The following is a 19,302-nucleotide window of genomic DNA, read 5'->3' on the forward strand; positions in this document are numbered from 1 at the left end:
TGTCTACTATACTATTGGCAATCTTAGTACTTTACCTGTCGGCAGCATTTTCTTAGCGAAAGATGTACTACAGCGGTTTTGAGAGAAACTGAAGGAGGACTCGGACAGAAGTAGAGAAGGATAAGCGAGCTTCCTGCACTCTTAGGTCGCCTCGAGGGAGAGAATCATTGCGTCAGTTACAGCAAAGCTGCGTTACGTCGTGCCTTTTCTTTCGAGAAGCCTCGGGAGGCTGCTTTGGCGCTGAGTCGGATGAATTTCTCTCTATAGGACCGGTCTTACAAAAAAAAAAAAAAAAAGAAAAACGATACTCCGCGTAATACTTTGTCACAGTGTCGGTCCGTTCCGCGAGCTTGGTCGTCTCGCTATCTTCGTGAAAAAACACGCGGTAAAACTTCTCTGCTTCCTCTTTGTTATATTACGTCCGTTGTTTTAACGAACTACATGTCTACTAATGTCCAGTCTTGAAAGTATTCCTTAAAATGATTAGAGTGTAGAGCGAAATTGTGGTTCCATGTGTATAAAGCTAATTAAATGCCCCTTTGAAAGAATCACCGGTTTCATTAATCTAAAATATATTTACGGTAGAAATTAGTACATTCTTTCAAATTTTTATATATGATAAAATTTATAGGAGTTTTATTTGCAACAAAATGCAGCTTGAACTACTGCTCTCTTCAATTTGATTCTTTGTGATTTAATGTGAATATTGTACATTGACATATATTCTATTTAATGTTAAAATAAAATTTGAATTTTTATTTTGTTTTAATGTAATATTCAATTTCAATTGTGATTTTGTAGTGCAGCATTTTTCATAGAATTATTTTCTCATTTTGGAGCTAAATCAGAATTTGGAAAATTATTAATTTTTCTCACTAAAAGTACATCGAAATTGAATTAAGAATGCTTTTGCTTCGTGTGAAATATTCTAATTATTAACTTAACAATAAATGTAAATTGAAATTAAGTTTTAAATATTGTCTTTGATTTTCGTACTAAAACTAATCATTATGTAAATTATTCTTACGATATATCGTAACATTATTTGTTCTGCTAATATTTATTGACAGAGCTCATTCTCTTTAAATTAAAGTTGCACATAAAAAATTGCTAATGACAAAAGTAACGTCAACTTGCGAGAGTAACGGCCGCTTCGCACATGGGATGGGAGACAATTTGCTCGTAACAGATATCCAAGACGTTGTATGTAGACGCTGCGATGTATTTCATCATCGTAAATCGGTCAAGATACTCTCGAGCGGAGTGAGAAGAGGGCGAAGTCGCGAAGTTCACGTGTAAACGTGAGCAACAAGAGTCTCCTAATGCTCCACGCTCGGAATTAAGGCGATAAGAGTACTGGCGGAGGAGCAATAAAGGAGACGCGCGGCTTATTTCCGGGTCTGCTCTCGCCGAGGTTGCCGCAGGAATATCGTACCTACAGATGCGCGCGACGGAACAAATTTTCTCGCGTCGCCTATAATTTTAAGAGAGCTGCGCTCGACTCGTGGAAGCAAGATAAATATCACCCTCTCTACGGGGGAGGAAGGGAATAGAAAGGGCAGACGCGGAGAGATGGGAGTGAAAGAGAGAGAGGAGGCTTTTTATTCGCTCCAATCCTAAAGTTCTATTCGCGACGCGAATTTCAAGTTCCTAAGACACCGAGCGACGCTCCTTAATAGACGGCCCGAGAAAGAGTAGAGTCGTCTAACTGCTTGATCATTGGACACGGGAGATATATCGGGACGACCGTCTCGCGAGTTTACGGTTCAGTAAGAACGCTTCGGAGAAACGGCTTGCTTCCTTCCAGCTTATCCGACAGGCGTGTGAAACTGTATTCTCAAAGTAACCGCAGTTGGGAAAGTGTAACATACAGCTAGCATAATCGTCAGACAGATAAGCGTACGGCGACATTTAGAATTTGCGAGAATATATTCTCTGCTTATCTCTCTGCTTGACAAACTCTGTATAAGAAAATTTAAATTAAAACATCCACTTTTTTCTCTCTCATTGAGTTATTTATATTGTAAATAAATATAGATTTTGTAAATAATATCACAATTGGAATACTGTATTAATTTGTACAGTATTCATATATTATTAAAAATTTTTGATATTTTAAAACTGAGTTACGTATGTTTTAAAATATACACAAACTTATTATAATACATTTAATATTAAAAATTTCAAAGTCTAGAATTTGATTAAATATTTAACATTGTAAAAGCTTAATAATATCCCCTTTATTATTAATTTTTAAGTAACAAAGAAAAAGAAGGGTGTAATAATTCTCAGTCTTAAAAAATTTAATTAATACGTAATTGTTCCGAGAAAAGATCGTGATACTTGAACAATTTGCTGTATTATATGAGATTTTCTGATTAGAATCAAGGCAAACTCGCGTTAATTGGATCCGGTGATAAATGTCTGTGCAGATCTCTTATCAACGTGAGAAACTGTATGTATATATATATATATATATATATTTTTTTTTTATATACCAGACAAATCAAATTTTATACATACATATATTACAATTTTATCGATCTTTTTTTAGTTATGATATGTTGCGCCTCAATTTATTTCTAAAATTGCGCACGAAATACATGTATCTTTACGTGCACACTCGGCCTCTGGATCATTCTGTTGACTCTCGTCCCTTTTTCGCGTTGGACAGACACATATCGCGCCTCATGGCAACGCGAGAGAATCAGACGGTGCGAGCAAAAGTGCAAGCACACATCATACACGGGGTAAAACTTCGAGGAACGAATGCGGAAACGCTCCATAAAATGAGAGAAATAATTTCGCTTCGCGTTTAATTTTGCGTTAGAGAGAACTGCGAGAAGTTAAAGACCGATGACGAGGGGCTTTATTCCTCACGCTTAAATTCACTCTGCTTCGAAGAACGCGACACAGTCGCCGATTCCGCTCATTGTACCTTTATCCCGGACGTTAATGAGTTAATTACGTCTCGGTCGCCTCGCGGGACAGTCTCGGTTAACTAACTTACTAGGTCATTTCCGGTCTGTTTTCTAGATCGTCACCTTCGTCACCTTCGATATAAGTAGAGATGGAAAATTGGGTCAAGCACAGCTGACATCCTCGGCGCGGCTGAATCGGCTCGCGACTTAAAATAGTCGCAACCGGTCATTGCGCCAATTTATTCGCGTGCGGTCGATAAAACTTAGTAGACGCGAAGTTTCGCGTCGTTGAATGAACATTGTAAAAGTTAAGAATTTAGAGAAAAAGAGTTCCTTGTTACAAAGAAATATTTTATATTAAAAAAAATTGTGACGAGTATCTCCGCTTTTTAATAGACCGAATGTTTCTCCAGCTACTGTAATGTAAATTTGAAGTTTTCTACGTTTTTTATTTTTATAATTTTACTAGAGATATAATTAACTAATTGTCAAAAAATTATCATGTACATGATTATGATGTACATACATATCGCGAAACAAAGCTGGAAAAACATCTGCCAAGGAACATTTGTTAAGTAATTAATGTTACGGTAGATTGTAGATTCTGGAAGTGTATAATTTTCGAAGATTTTTATTCCTTTCTTCTTATTAATATTTAACTAATAGAAACATAAATCTATAATTAATTTTTTTTCTTTATGATTTGTTATGTGTTTGAACAAAAAAATGTTAATCGATAGTATCTAGGACATCCCGGCGGGGTCAAAAACCGCATAAATATGCGCGTTCGAATATAGTAACTGCAATTCTTTGCACGCCCTTTGTTACCGTAACATTAATTACTTAATGGATACTTCTGACGGATGTTTTTCCGGCTTCGTTTCTCGATACTCGTATGTACGATCGTTTCTTTTTTGTGCTGGGCAATCCAGTTGGAACGCAGAAATAATCGATATCCTTGGCGGCTGCTAGACGAGTCGGTGCCCGAAGATAAACTGGAAGAGGGTCATTCGAACCCGGAGCGAAAACTACGTTCGAGAATAAAGAAAGTAATTTATTCCGCTTGTCTAGGTCGCTTCGTCAGGAAGACGCGGCATGTCCCAGGTCGGATGCTTATCTTCGGTGAAGTTTTGACTTTAGTAAAGAGAAGATACGAAATTCATACTCTGTTTGGTAAAGTTGCTATTTTTGTATACATTTTTTTTTATTCTCTTCTCGTTCGTTTTTCGAAATTTTTCTCTTTTTACTCGACTATGCCATGGAGTTATTTTTGTTGTTATGACAGTTGTACTCAAATGTCGCACGTTTTTTTTTTTTTTTCGATATTGTCAGTTTTCAAAACTTGTAAATGTTTCGCTTTAATGAGCTTACACGGATCGCAGTTATCTTTCTATCTCTCAGTTTGCAGTAGCAAGCTCTTTAAATGTATATAATTATAATTATGCTTAATCTATTTTTAAGAATTTGAGCTTTGCTTCTTGATTTTGAAGAAAGATTATTATTATACCATCATCTTATTTTTGATTGACGAATTATATTGATCATAATTTAGTCGAAATGATTTCATATCCCGCGTGTGTATATTTCCTCGATCTTCGAATAAATGTCGAACGTGTCGGCTATGAATCCGCTTAAAACTACGAGTCGTGCGGTCCTAACATTTTATGATTTCAGCTGCTTTTCCGCGGTAATTTCTCCCTACGGTACTAAAATTATCATCGAGGAAAGGAGAAGTATTCGCACGCGCACGTGTATACGTGCACATCAATGTGCCCGGCATGGGACTCTTCCCGGGAGTATAAGCAATGAGGGGATTTCAGATTTCTGCCACTTTGCAAACTTTCACGATAAATGTTTGATCAGCAATAAAATCAACTCGAGATACGTAGCGAGAATAAGCGATGATACGCGTAAAGACAGAAACCGTGTTTTATAAGAGGGCAACAATTTGCAATAAAAATATCTAATGGGTTTGAAGAGCGACGTCGCACATACTATAAAGAGATAGACAAATATGCAAATCGAAAAAGATATAATCAGCTCAAAGAATAAATAATAGCTCAAAGAAAATATGGTAATAGTAACTGTTAATTTTTTCTAACGCTTATTTTTCAATATAAATCTTCTTTGCATTTTGAATAAACCTTATTCGAAGGATGTTTTGAATTTCTTGAAAAATACATCGAAAAATGTACCTAAGTAGCAATATTTTCAGATTTTGCTACTATATTAGATATACTCAATTTAAATTAATAACATATCTCCTTTGCAGATCTGACGTAATATATAAATACAAATATACTTATAATTTTTCAAAAAAAATTATGTAAATTTTCGAAATTTATATATTATAAATAAAATTTTCTGAATACATTATATGACACATATATATATATATTTAATTTCAAATATACAACAGCTGATATGTACTCTTTTGAATTAAATCTGTGAAAATTCACTAATTAAAGTAGTAATAAGGTTTTATCAGAAAATCAGTGAAATAACTGACAGTTTGCTCCGGCATCTTATATTTCACTGATTATAGCAGTAAGATTTTCACTGAAAAATCAAATTCTACTTAATTCTAACCAATCAGTAAATTTTTATTGTTTTCAATGCTATATTTAACTATGTTTATAATTTATTATAATTACTACTTATTAATAAAAATATTTTTATATATGTATACTATTTAAGAAACTATTTTTTGATGTTGAACTAAATCTGTGAAAATTCACTAGTTAAAGTAGTAATAAGGTTTTATAAAAAAATCAGTGAAATAACTCACAGTTTGCTCCGACATCTTATATTTCACTGATTATAGCAGTAAGATTTTTACTGAAAAAATCAAATTCTACTTGATTCTAACTAATCAGTGAATTTTTATTGTTTTCAAAGCTATATTTAACTATTTTTATAATTTATTATAATTACTACTTATCAATAAAAATATACTTATATATACTATTTAAGAAACTATTTTTTGATGTCTCTTTTTAATAAAAAGTTGCGAAATTGTCTAATAAAAGTCTTAATTTAAAATTTGTACTATTCTGAAATAATTTATGACGCTTTCAGTTTTCACTTATTAGTTAAACATTCTTATATGCCGAGTACATATTTATCACCACAGGTGTTTTACGATAATGCGCTTTAAAACTCTTCGACCAAGTGCTTTAAGAGCGCGAGTCAGCACTTAGCGAAGGAAAAAATCCGCAATGACTTTCCAATAAACAATGTGCAAGAGATCCATTATTTAGATAAAATTAAATCATATTTTCCGACGCAAAGAAGATTTATCACATAATTTTTACGATTTCTTTCACGATAGATTCAACTGTTATTAGTAAAAACTAACTATTCATAATGCAACTTACTTCAATCTTTGAATATAAATAAATTTTCTGAACATACATACATATAAAACAGATAATTTGAGTTTGAACAGCATATCTCAGATTTATTTAGCAATAAAATTAATCAAATTGTTCTGCGATGCGAATATTTAAGATACAATTCATTGTAACGCGTTTATTATAAAGAAGTTGTTAAAATTTATTTCCACTTTACGCGCAATAACGAAAAATAATGGAGCAGAAGTCATTACGATATTTACACACGAAAAGCGCGTGTTCAGTTTCGCGGAAGGAACGAATTAAACATTTTACTTGGTGACGACGAACGAGCGTAATACATTTTCTCTTCCGGTGGCAATTTAAACAAAAAGTTAAACCCGTCGACGACAGTTGCATTCAATAATGAGATAAAATGGCGGTGCGGGCGCAAATGCAATCTTTGTTACGGCTGGTGGTACCAAGATCAAGGAATCAAGTGGCGGTGGTGCACCATGAATAATCTTCCGAAAATATGGCCCTTCCAGTGCATCTGCATCTCGCGATGCATAAGAGCGGATTCGCTGAGCCGGGGGTTAAACAAGTGTCCTCTCAGGGGAAACAAATGAGTATGTTAATTCGAGCGTAAAAATGGGCATGGTAAAATCCTCCGTTTTCGTTGCTGCTACATCAATGTTGCATCTCGCTCTTCCATGTTGCGCTTAACAGCGATACAATCGATTCTCTATTTAAGCACCGCATGTGACCGGCAAACTTTAAGCACAATTGAAGAATTCAGTTCAACAACGAGATAAATTTACAATCGGTAGAATTCTCTCGAAACACAAAGCGGAGAAATTGCAATTTATAGATTCATTTCGCTCCGGTATTAAACTCTGTAATTCCAGACACGATAAAGCACTGAATACGAATAATTATACTGAAATAAGTCAGACTTAAATTAAAAATTACTTTGTATAAAATTTATTGCACATTATAAACGATTATAAATACTTGCTATATGTTAAAAATGTAATTTATGAATATATTTCATAAATACAATTTTTTAAAACTTGACAGAGAAAAGATAAAGAAGATAAAAGAAAAAAAATGACTTATTTCGACGAATAATGTCATTAACGAAACAATCGTAACGTCAGAAACAGAAATATCTTTATTGACGGTGTTATCACACAAAAATATAAGCTGGCTTCTCTCCCTCTCTCGCGTTCTTTCTCTCGGGTTCGTTCGCGCCTGCCAGCACGAAAACAAAGGCTGCGATTATAAAAGGATACGGCGAACAAGTCGCGCCGAGGATTTCTGGTGGATGCAACCGCGCGACAACAGTCGAGAACTTCCTCTTGCGCGGCGCCGGTTCTGGAGACGAGCAATTTCATTCGCGAGCAAACGTTTGTTAAACCCGGAACTTCCCGCGTGTGCGCGCGCGCGAAGGTTGCACCCCGGGGAGAGATTTAGCCGCAATCTCGAGGCGATAAGCCACGGCATGCTCTTCCTTCCTACTCCACATCCTACTCACGGAGGTATAAATATGTGACGGAATGATGCATAGGGAGTCTTCCGGAATGTCGCCGAGTCGCGTTGCGATGACAACTTGCTCTTCGTTTCTCTATCCCTATTCGCGATCTCTCAAGAGCGAAATATGTCGTAGTCTCATTCGTTGAATAGCACAAATGCGATATTAAATCTTGCCAACATCTTCCGTAAGACAGATTTGTATTCTTAATTTTTAACTTAAAATTTCTTAAGCACGGGGTGCTTCTATGTTTATCATAAATTTTATTTATATACTATTACAATTAATATTGTAGATTATATATTTGTTAATTTGTTAATGACTCTTTGTTTTATAAGCGATAAAAATTTTAAAGAATCACGTATGAGAAAAATTAAAGGATTTCGAACTCTCTGTCATATTTCTGCAAAAATATTAATATACATATATGTTTCAAAATATCTCATAAAATAATTTTGTGTTGAGATATAAATATACGAATTCTTGGCGTTCGAAAAAAAAAATTCGTGTTAAAATTCAATTTCGTGGAATTGTAGAAGCGTAGGAACGATCGACTAGACGAAGCGGGGACGACTAGGTAAATAAGGTGTGAACGATGAGTTATCGCCGTGCAAACTTTCTCGCCTCATCCGTTACCTTCGTCGAATGGATTCTTCTGGCTGGGTTGGCGGTTCTGTCTTGCTTTCGCCGACATCGCGTGCCTCGCACACTCGCTGTTGCCACCCACATCTCTTCCGCGGTGCGCGTAGTCGGGATGAGAAATGGTCTCGGGGTTGGTTGTGTGGCTATGTGTAAGTTACATCTCGACGGACAGCCCCGTCGTAGAGTCGAGTACAGTTTACCGAGTAGTACGAGGAGTAACTGCTGACGCGCGAGTCAGCCCCATCTTCGACACACTCCTCAAACTCGTGGAAAGCTTGTTAGGATGAAATTAATTTTATTTGCTATTACTGTTCTCGATAAGTTTGATTTCCTCCATTCACCTGTCAGATTATATATTGATTTTTCCCGTTGAAAATACTTATTGTTAATAGTTTCGAAATAAGCACGTATTATATTAGGTGAATGTAAAAGTGTGCAGAATGAGAAGAGAATATATTTAATTTTTTTTTATCATTACATTGCATTATTACATTACATATATATATATATATATATATATATATATATATTATTTTCTTCTAAAATTATTTTTGAAAAAAATTGAATGCACACTGATTATTTATTATTTCGATTAATAACAAATAAATCAATAAGCGAATAAATGAGTTCTATTAGGATTCTTAGCATTATTGCATGTTTCAGAAATGCATTCTGCTAAGATAAAAAATAAAATTAAATATGTTTATAACTGTTTCTTCTATTGTTGATTTTTTTTCTTTGCAATAGACTATTCTAACATGTTCGGGAAAAAATTTCGCAAAGAGATTATTAACGCCGAGAAGCGTCTCGATAAAATTCACGGTGATTGATCTTCATGGAAGCGATCGTACTTCGTAGTCTTGGCACATTGCACCGGATTGACAATTTTATGACGAAAAGTGTACCTCTCTGTATCAAGCACGATTCCTGAGCTGTTGCGAAAGCCGAAACAATTCCATGAAAAATTGATTTTCCGATAAAGCAGCTGTCGTCGACAGATAGAGGTCGATCGCTTCTGTCCTTTCCTCGATGTAGCCTTAATTTATATCGGTCCTTCATTGCATTTCACGACGTTTCTTCTTGCCGAGGGACGACGAATTTCTGAGATTCGGCGGATGATATCGATCACGGGGCAATTCCCTTTTAACGAGGCTTCCGCGAAAGCGGAACTTTGATTTAGCGCGAAGATCGCGCGAGGGATTTGGTTCTCAGGATTCCTCTCTCCATACAGCCGGCAATCTCTAGCCGTCAACCATAATCTCGAGCCTCATCTTCGTATTTCCCTCAACGGGCGGTTCGATGGAGAAAGCGAATGATAGAATTTTTCATCAGCCGTGGCCGTTACGCCGGCTTTCGTCGATTAATTAGAAAACTTCCACCCTAGATCCACTCAATTTCTTTTAGTCCCATCTGAACTTTAAATTACTCCCGACTCGTCTGCAGATTTACCATGATAAGTTATATCTGATGGAAGTTTACAAAGAAATGCGATAATGTCTGACAGATCTTTATACGAAACAAAACATTAAAGATAATAATACGTATGTTTAATATATTACAGAGATATTAAATGTTTGGGAATTTCGATAAAGATTGTAAACACGGAGCAACTAAGAAGAGTTCTATTATATTCACTTCAAAGTTAGAAAATTTATAAATTTGGTTTTTAGCTTATTATATCTCGGAAAGTTAAGTCGGAAGAGAGAAAGTCGGATATTTGTTTTCATTGCTAAATTACAGTTTACATAGAGTCGCAATTATACGCTATGTTCGCAAAATTCGTTTTCTCTTGAGTTGCGAACGAATATTTTATTCCGACGAAAGTTTAAGGCAAGGCGGTAAACGTTGGATTACTTGTTTGTATTAGCAAACTTATAAATAGCGAACGTATATATACGAGTTTCGCGAAGCTCTTCTCAACAATTAACAAGCCATCAAGTTTTCACATAAATTACAAAACCGAATTATATAATTGTTATCGCTCTGCGTTAGAGGGGGATTGACATGTAGCGAAGTGAAATTTCAAGTCGCTGTAACGTGTCACGAAGTCAGAGCGTTCTTTTTTTCTCCCGTCTTGTACATAGGTCGTAGTAAAAATGTTGCACGAGACGCAATTTTCTATTGCCTCCATGTTCCAGCGCGCGCAATGTTCTCGCAGGAAATGCTGTTTATGTACGTGTACTTACGACGATAAGATAAATAGGGAAATAATATAAGAGAATGTGTCTAGACGCGCGTGTTTTCCCTAAATACATAAGTTTTCAAGTAGAGTCCACGATCTGTGTACGAAATACCAGGACATTTGCAATATATCGTCACAATGTTACTCGTTGCATTAATATCGCGTGCATTTAATTCACTTGCAAGTATCTCGAAAAAACCTGTATTTATAAACTATATCTCATATAGGCAATTTTTATATTTTTGCGATATGCAAATTTTGAACAGAAGAGACACAGACTTTTACTATTTATTATATATAATTTACTATTATTTTCATAATTTTAGGTTCACTAATACATTAGTAATAATTCTTTGGACAGGACCTTTTTAAAACTTCTTTAATCAAAATATAAACTGATTAAGTATAAAATATATAATAATAACAATATCTTATTATTTATTATATACTATAAATAAGAAAAAAAGTTATTAAAATATTTATAATAAAGTATATAATATTTTTAATTTATTTCATCAAATTTTTATATTACTAAAATAAGACAAGCGCTTTATGTTATAAAAATGATATCTTTTAGAAAATAATATAGTTTGTTTAAACTCGATTAATAATTTTTCACAGAAATTAGTTGATTAAAGCGTTAATTTGCTAATTAAATTTTAAAATAATAATATGTTAAAAAATTAAAATATGTTGTAAATAATATTTTATATAATATCTTATTCTCGATTAATATTTTTTGACAGAAATCAGCTGATAACTGTCAAAAATATTAATCGAGTTTAAAGTATTATAACATATTATTTAAAACATATTATTATTTTAATTTTTATAACATATTATTTTAAAAATTAATTAGCACACAAATTAACGCTTTAGTCAGCTGATTTCTGTCAAAAATATTAATAAATCGAAAATTTGCTAATTAAATATTCTAGCTTACATATTTATATTTATATTGTGTATGTTATTATGCGAAATAATATGATTATTCTAATATATATGTATGTATTTTATTTGTTACAGGTAGCATTGCGATACACAGTGCGATTCACGCGTCGTGTCGGGAGTGCCGTGTAAAGTGTCGGGCAATCGTAATTATTCGTGTTTTCACGAGTGTCGTGAGTGCTACGAAGGAGCAATAATCGACCAAAAGAGGAGGAGGAGGCCCGGGGAGGCATCGGGCGACAGCGGAGCAACTGTGAGGTATGCAATATAGAAACATTTCTAAACTACATTGTTTATGAGATATTCGACATATGTTTATACATAATTTGAATATTTTGTTTTCAGATCAATGTGTGCTGAGTACAATTCCGCTGCTGTACGTATTGGTGAGTGAAAAATTGTTTATTTTGTAAAATTTCTATAACGGTAATGGGGGTGAATAATATGTTGAAAATATTTAAAAAATAATAATATTTTAAATAATATGTTATAAGATCTTATCCGCATTAATATTTTTTGACAAAAATCGGCTGATAATTGTCAAAAATATTAATCGAATTTAAAATATTATAACATCTTTTTCTAAGAAAGGCATATTAATTGTAAGTCGATTCTCGCAAGTATTGTTGTATCTTTTCCGCGATGCTGATAAACTGTTTCGATTCGCATTGTGCGTTATATTCGTAGCATCGAGAGGTTGTAATCGCAAGGGTTAGTAGTTTAACAGTTTGTTCAAAATAAAATAATATGTTTTAAATAATATGTTTTAATACTTTAAACTCGATTAATATTTTTGATAGTTATCAGCTGATTTCTGTCAAAAAATATTAATCGCGGATAAGGCATATTATAACATATTATTTACAACATATTACTATTTTAATGTTTTAACGTATTATTATTTTAAAATTTAATTAGCCAATTAACACTTTAATCAGCTGAATTCTATCAGAAAATATTAATAAAGCGTTAATTTGCTAATTAAATTTTAAAATAATAATATGTTAAAAATATTAAAATAGTAATATGTTGTACATAATATGTTATAATACTTTATCCGCAATTAATATCTTTTGACAGAAATCAGCTGATAACTGTCAAAAATACTAATCGTTTAAAGTATTATAACATATTATTTAAAACTAATATTATTATTTTATTTTATTTTGAACAAACTGTCAAACTGCTAACCCTCGCGATGATAGTCTCTCGATGCTACGAATATAACACACAACCGCATAATATGAATCTTGACAGCCAATGAACATCGCGGAAAAGTGACAACAATAAACTTCGATATATGCGAGTATCGATTTTACATATCTTTTTTAGAAAAGGAAACTATAGATGAAGTATGTAGAATGTAGATGATTTTCACGCTTCATATTTTTGATAGTCACAATGTCTTGATCGTCATATTTAAATTTAAGTGCCACTTACGAGGCGAACCAAATTTTATTCGTATTTAAATATGTAATTATAGACGTAATTGTCAATACGAATCCGGAATACGACGTATTATCGATCATCATTTTAATTCAAATATTACTGGTTATCGAAGTGCCGCGCAGTTTTACAACTTATTGGGGGAAAAAAAAAGTTCCGCGACGTCATGCATAAAGTATTAGCATACGTAACGCTATTACTGACCTTCCCGAGTTTTTAGCGAACGTACTTTTTTCATGCTGCGACGTATAGCAGGTATTACCGTCGTCCATCAAACTACTCGGTTCTTTCAAAAGCGGCATATTATCGTGCGCACAAAAGCCGCTTTATTCAGCCATCGCTGCCTATCGGGACATTGCAGTTTCACAATTTATAACTGAAACTTTCCTATCGGCATTGCGTTCCACAATTCTTCTGTACGACGGCAACCATATAAAAATGTACTGTCATATCTCATCCGTATGAATATCAGTAATTGTCACACATTTAAACATGCGCCATAATTTTTCGCAAATTTGATATATATTTTTTTTATTTTTCCTTTGGTATTTATAGGTATTTATTTGACACAGTTATATTGCTATTAGTAGGATCAGAAATTTTATTGGAACCGTCAGAACAATTTTTTCTTTTTGTATATAAAAATGATTCAGGTTTATTATCAATATCCATGTTCCATCCGCGTTCTTGAGATATTACAACATCCATCATGCATCCCGAGCAGCGTTCTCGTCTATTCCCGAAGGACGATGATGCATCATGTCTCTTATACAATTTCTTAAGTGGTCGCGCACGGTCATATTTTCCGAGTGGTCAACAAGAACGCGTCTTTCGTTTCGCTGATGTATGACTAAATCTGACTACTGGTACGAAGCGCGATCTTCCATGAGGATTAAAAATGGCGAAAACAAGAAAGATTTAAAATGTCATAAAAACGTCTTTATATCACGCCAACAATTCGCCCAGTTCCTCAAGTACTGAGGACTAAGTTGTCGAGATGCTTAAAAGTATCGATTCCCGATAACTGTGCCTTACTGAGAAAAAGAATATTGATACTTTCAATCCACCAAATCTCTTTAGAGATTCTGAAGAGATTATTAATATTCATGACTATAGATTATTAAGATTATTATTAATTCGCAGAGATTATTAATTACTTTATGTAGTTAAAAAAGAAAAATAATACCTCCGAACGGCAAATTCTTTCTCGCCGGAAAGATTTATTTTTATTTCACACGTATACTTAATTTTTATGGGATTATTAATTAACATTGACATTTTAATTTTTTACATAAAAAAAATTTCGTCTAGAATATATTGTAATTATAATTCCTTCTCTTATTGTATCACTAAATATAGCTTCACTTAAGATACGAAATAATTATCGTTTACCAGTGATAGTCATCCAAGTCATTCAATGTTGATTTAAAAAAATATATTTGATGCGGCTTTTAAGAGACAATACTGATGCAAGGATTATTCTAACGCAATGAGAAAAGAGGACACATTATAATCCCTATGTTTTATGAATATATCTATTTTCATTTCTGAGGAACGCAAATGTTTTTGGCACGCAATCTCGAAGATGAGGCGGTCCCTCGCAAAAGTTTAACCCATGTGCCACCCCGATCAAGCTAACGCGAGTTTGAGCACGACTCTCTCGCTGAAACTCTGTCGTTGTGCGGCCAAGTAACTCGTGAGAATTTGCAAACTAACTGATGGAAACCTCATTTCGCGCGGGCCGGTCTTCAGGATAATGCTCGCAGCGTTGCGTTTCCCGCGCAGAATTAACGGTGCCGAATGGATACTAGATACGTAAGAGTAGACTTAAACGACATTGCACTTCCTCTTTCCCTTACTTTTGGCGCGGCAAGGATAAGACGCGAAAGCTGGAAATTTCCAGCGGAGAAAAGGAAAGGAAGCGAGGTGTTGCTGTTGCGAGGAAAGACAAGCGAACATTTTTTATAAGATTAGAAGCGCATCTGTGACTCGAAGATTGTAATATAATGTAAAAAGTGTGCAAATCCAAGCTGCATGAATAATTCGTCTATATTCTTATACTTATTTTCCTTTTAATAAACGAATTTTACAGAAGATATCAATAAGATGTATATATCTTTTATTAAATTCAAAATTATCTAGTTTACATCAATAAAAACGTAATTTATAATGATTAAATTTTAGAATTTCGAAAATTACAATAGTAAAGACTTTAATCAAATTTTAATAAAGAAAAATATTTTTTTTTATATATGCTATATTACTTTCTGTATTATAATGAGAATTGAAAGAATCATCAATCATCTTGGATACAAGAAAAAGATTGCCTTTCAAGTTATGAAAAAAGACCTTTTTTATTTTTTGCGGAAATGATGTCGATTAAAGATCCGTAAAGATTTGCGACTGCTTGAAAAGCGCTTGTGTAAGAGGGGCGATGGATCTAGCTGTTAAAATTTCAAACAGACTTTCTGGCGCAGAGCCGTTAAGGCGTCACGGTTCCTTGCTTTCTCCCATTTCCTCGTTATCGAGAGGAATCGTCTGTTTTACGATACTCCACATGGCAACATTATTAACGAGGCAAAAAGCTTGCCTCGCAAAACGTACCAGCTTTCAGCCGCCACGATCGAAGGTAGATACGGGAGTAAATAATTTGTAAGCGCAAAGCACTTTTTGAGACACGATGAGCTCATGAATCCTTCTTGCGGAGATTACGAAGATCTGGCGCAAAACAATGAGAAAATTTACAATACCCAGACGACTTCGAAACTTTGGCAGCCGAGCTATCTCTCGCAGTGTGACGTGTTCCGAATGCGAAGAAGCGCAATAAAACTCGCCGCTTAACAAGTTTCTATCGTCTGCCTCGTACCTTGACGCGTTTACACGAACTGCATTTGCATGGAACTTGTAAGCACGTAAACGGGCTGCAGAGAAACTTAAGAGCTGACGGATGTTAGGGCCATGGCGCGAAAATGAGATGCGTAAGCATAACACATAAGAATTCTGAGCTGAAAGATATGGATTCATATTTATCATGTATGTAATTATTGTCTAAAGGCAAAGAGATTCGACAAAAATTAATCAGAATATTTTTTTTCTTATTCTCAGATGATCCCATATATCGTTAATTTTTTAAAATTCTTTATTTAAAAACCAATAAAATAAGAATTAAAATCATTATTGATGCCCTTTGATGAACTTTCTTACAGTAAGTCAAATAATTTTAAATTGAATTACCAATTTCAGAGAGAGAGAAAGTCAAGAATGTAGGAAAATTGCGTTCTTTATTTCGATTCTTGGTCAAACAAAACTGCGTTTGTTTGACCCGAAAATTTACTATTTAATTATTTTTGATATTATTTAACTCATTCTTAAAATTATAACAGCTCGATTTCTATTCTCTTCGAAAAAAAATTAGCAACGAGAACGTAATTAAAACTCAAGAATCTGTTAAATTTCAATGTAATAATTAATTATTAATTAATTTTACTGTGTATATCGATGGATGTTGTTAAAGCAGGCCTTCATAACAAACAGTTGCATTTTGCGCCCGACAATATATGGTTCCAGGAAAAAATTCTGGAGCTTTCGCGGTCAGTTATACCTCATCCTCCTTATTCTCCGGACCTTAGCCCATAAAATTTCCATCTGTTTAGGTCACCTCAAAATTCATTAGATGGAAAAAATTTTCATAATGATGCTGAAGTCGATGAATTTATAAAAAACTTTTTTGCATCAAAACTTTCAAGATTCTATGAGGCAGGAATTACCGTCTAAATATGGATACAAGTTGTACTTAATATGGAGAGTATACAACAGATTAGAATGTATTGTAAATAATTTTTAATAATTTTTAAAATAAATAATATAAAAATTCAATTTATTGAGTATCACGAAACTTATTTATGAATCAGCCGATATTAAACGATACGTACAAATGCTCTCTGTTGTACGTGGCTAATTGTAAACTGCACGACGCTTCTCCGTTAAAGAAACAATTTTTCTCGCGTATTTTCTTTGCAAGATTGAAAGTTTATTGCGCAATTTCCTACGTAGCGGTACGGCAATATATTCGATGAACTGCTCAGACTGTGCGACGCGTTTTATCTCGCCACTTGGTACGTTTGGTGCTCTTTCGTCCCGTCGGGGTTTCTTCCCTTATTTCTATCCAGTCAGTTGCACAGCATGTATGTCGCGCATGAAAGATAATATCAAGTTGGATGCAACTTTGCAAAATGGAAACCGAGAAAGACAGAGATCTGCGAATATCCGTGACAGTCGATCTCCATTTTCGCGATCTGATCGACCATAAAACAATACACACACATATATACATATGTGTATGTGGGTGTGTATAAAATTATATATGTATACAATAAATAAAATTTATATATTGCTCAATTTGCTATGATTTTAACAGTAAAATATCGAAAATCTAATTGTAATTTCTAATATAATTATTCATTGTATTAATTAATATTTTGTTATATGAAATCTCGTGCAAAGTATATCCATATGTACACGGAAAATAATCTTCGTATATACATTTGATTGAAACGATCAACTTACAAAAAGGATTCCCACATATCTTGCGTGTAACAAGAAAATTTTATAAATTTTTAATTAAAGTTATCTGTCCAATTACGTATAAAAGCAGATACATTTACAAATATCAATCTTTAATTACTAGTCAGAGTTCTTTTAGCTTTCTGCTCGTGCAAACATGAAAGACATTCGATATTTTGCACTGTATCTATACAATGAAATTTATAACAAACATATATTTGCGCGCCATATAACAGACCGTAAACTCGAGTTTCTCCAATTAAAATCACAATAGAAGAGTATATATGCTTAATGTATTACGCACATAACGTATTACGCACGTTGGGAATCTGAACAACATCGTCAATTCATGTATAAAGCATTACTTCGCGAAAATCCATGGAGAGTAATTCTCTTAATTAGAGTATATCGTGCAGTAGATGTATAATTAATATTATGTATGTCTCTTGATCTCTCCGCACATACATAAGCACGAAAACGTATATAAATATTTTATCTGTCCACATACATCACTATTCTCAATGGACCTAGAATCTTTATGATAGTTCGAACTATATACAATATCGATATATTCTATCCTTTAAACTCGCACATAATTTCCATATAATCTGAATTTTTAAATTGATGGATATTTTTTCGTTTTCTCGAAAATGTCTTCGTGACGGATTTTTTATGCACTTTGTACAGATGCACGTGTCTAAAAAAGTTAAAGTGCACATGCGGTATGATATCGTGGGTAAATAAAAATTTTATTTCCGGTTCCGGTCTAAAGCGCGGCGAAATATTGCATAATTGATCAAAGAAAAACTTCTCGCGAGTGGATCCTAATTGGCGAGACATATACAAGGCACGGAGGGGACAAGGGAAGAATATGGTATTTCGCGCGCTCATTTTCTCGTCGGCGACGTTTCTTTGATCAATCGGACGGCCGAGTCGAGTCGGCGGGAAACGTGACGTAAGATCCGCCGGCCCAGCCGTGCGGTTACAAACGGAAACTACCCCCGAAGTTGGTGCCCGCGGCCGGATTGGCTGATGCGTTTGAAGTCTCTCCCCGAAAGGGAAGCTCCTTATCATGCCGATCGTATAACTGCGGACGGGCCAGGGTGTATATATATATATACTCCATCGAAACCGAGCATTTCCACACGGCCGGCTTCGAAACATTTCAATTACTTATGCCATACCAGTTCTCTTTCGCGCACGCGCTGCTTCCTCCCGTCTTCCTGTTTCTCTCTATTAAGCGAGTGACTTAGCGGCAGCCTTTCGCAATTCGCTCTCGCAGTACGGAATCTTAGAATCGACTTTGGGATTTCGATATAGACGGGGATCGTTTGAGTTACCGCTCGACGTACCTTCTCCCGAATCTGCGGAAGATTAAGCTGAGCGTAAACGCGGATGTCGGTTCGTTTATGGAAACACGTGCACACGGCGCATTAATTCTTAAATGATCCGTTATGTAAATAGTATCGGAAATCAGTCGTCTATATGATGCGTTTTGCAACTATAATTCGATCATAACTCGTAAGTTAGGGAGATACTTTTGAACTTCTGTTATATAAAATGTGCAAAATTGTAATTGGGGATGCTGGTATCCAGAAAGTAAAGTAAACTTTATAAAATGTGTACAATGATAGTAAAACGCAGTATTCTTTTTTTTTCATTTACATTTTTCTATATCAATATATTTAAATTTAAATATCGTATAATTCTGCTCAATTATAATAATAATTTCGC

The 19,302-nt window shown here is 34.3% G+C and overlaps 1 protein-coding gene and 1 long non-coding RNA gene across 10 annotated transcripts in view; one reads left to right on the forward strand and one right to left on the reverse strand.

Annotated features, from left to right (window-relative positions):
• Nucleotides 1-12,037, forward strand: part of LOC145936648 (uncharacterized) — a 203,161-nt gene extending 191,124 nt beyond the window's left edge. The window contains exons 10-11 of the long non-coding RNA XR_014425421.1: nt 11,638-11,817; nt 11,905-12,037. This is a non-coding gene — a long non-coding RNA (uncharacterized LOC145936648). The remainder of the gene's footprint in view (nt 1-11,637; nt 11,818-11,904) is intronic.
• The window catches only part of Kair1d (Kainate-type ionotropic glutamate receptor subunit 1D), a 384,639-nt gene that overhangs the window by 45,612 nt on the left and 319,725 nt on the right, over nt 1-19,302 (reverse strand). The window lies entirely within an intron of this gene.

The sequence above is a fragment of the Prenolepis imparis genome, unplaced genomic scaffold (assembly GCF_030444845.1).
Source record: "Prenolepis imparis isolate NDT839.2.m4 unplaced genomic scaffold, iyPreImpa1.0 SCAF_5, whole genome shotgun sequence".
Lineage (NCBI taxonomy): Eukaryota > Metazoa > Arthropoda > Insecta > Hymenoptera > Formicidae > Prenolepis > Prenolepis imparis.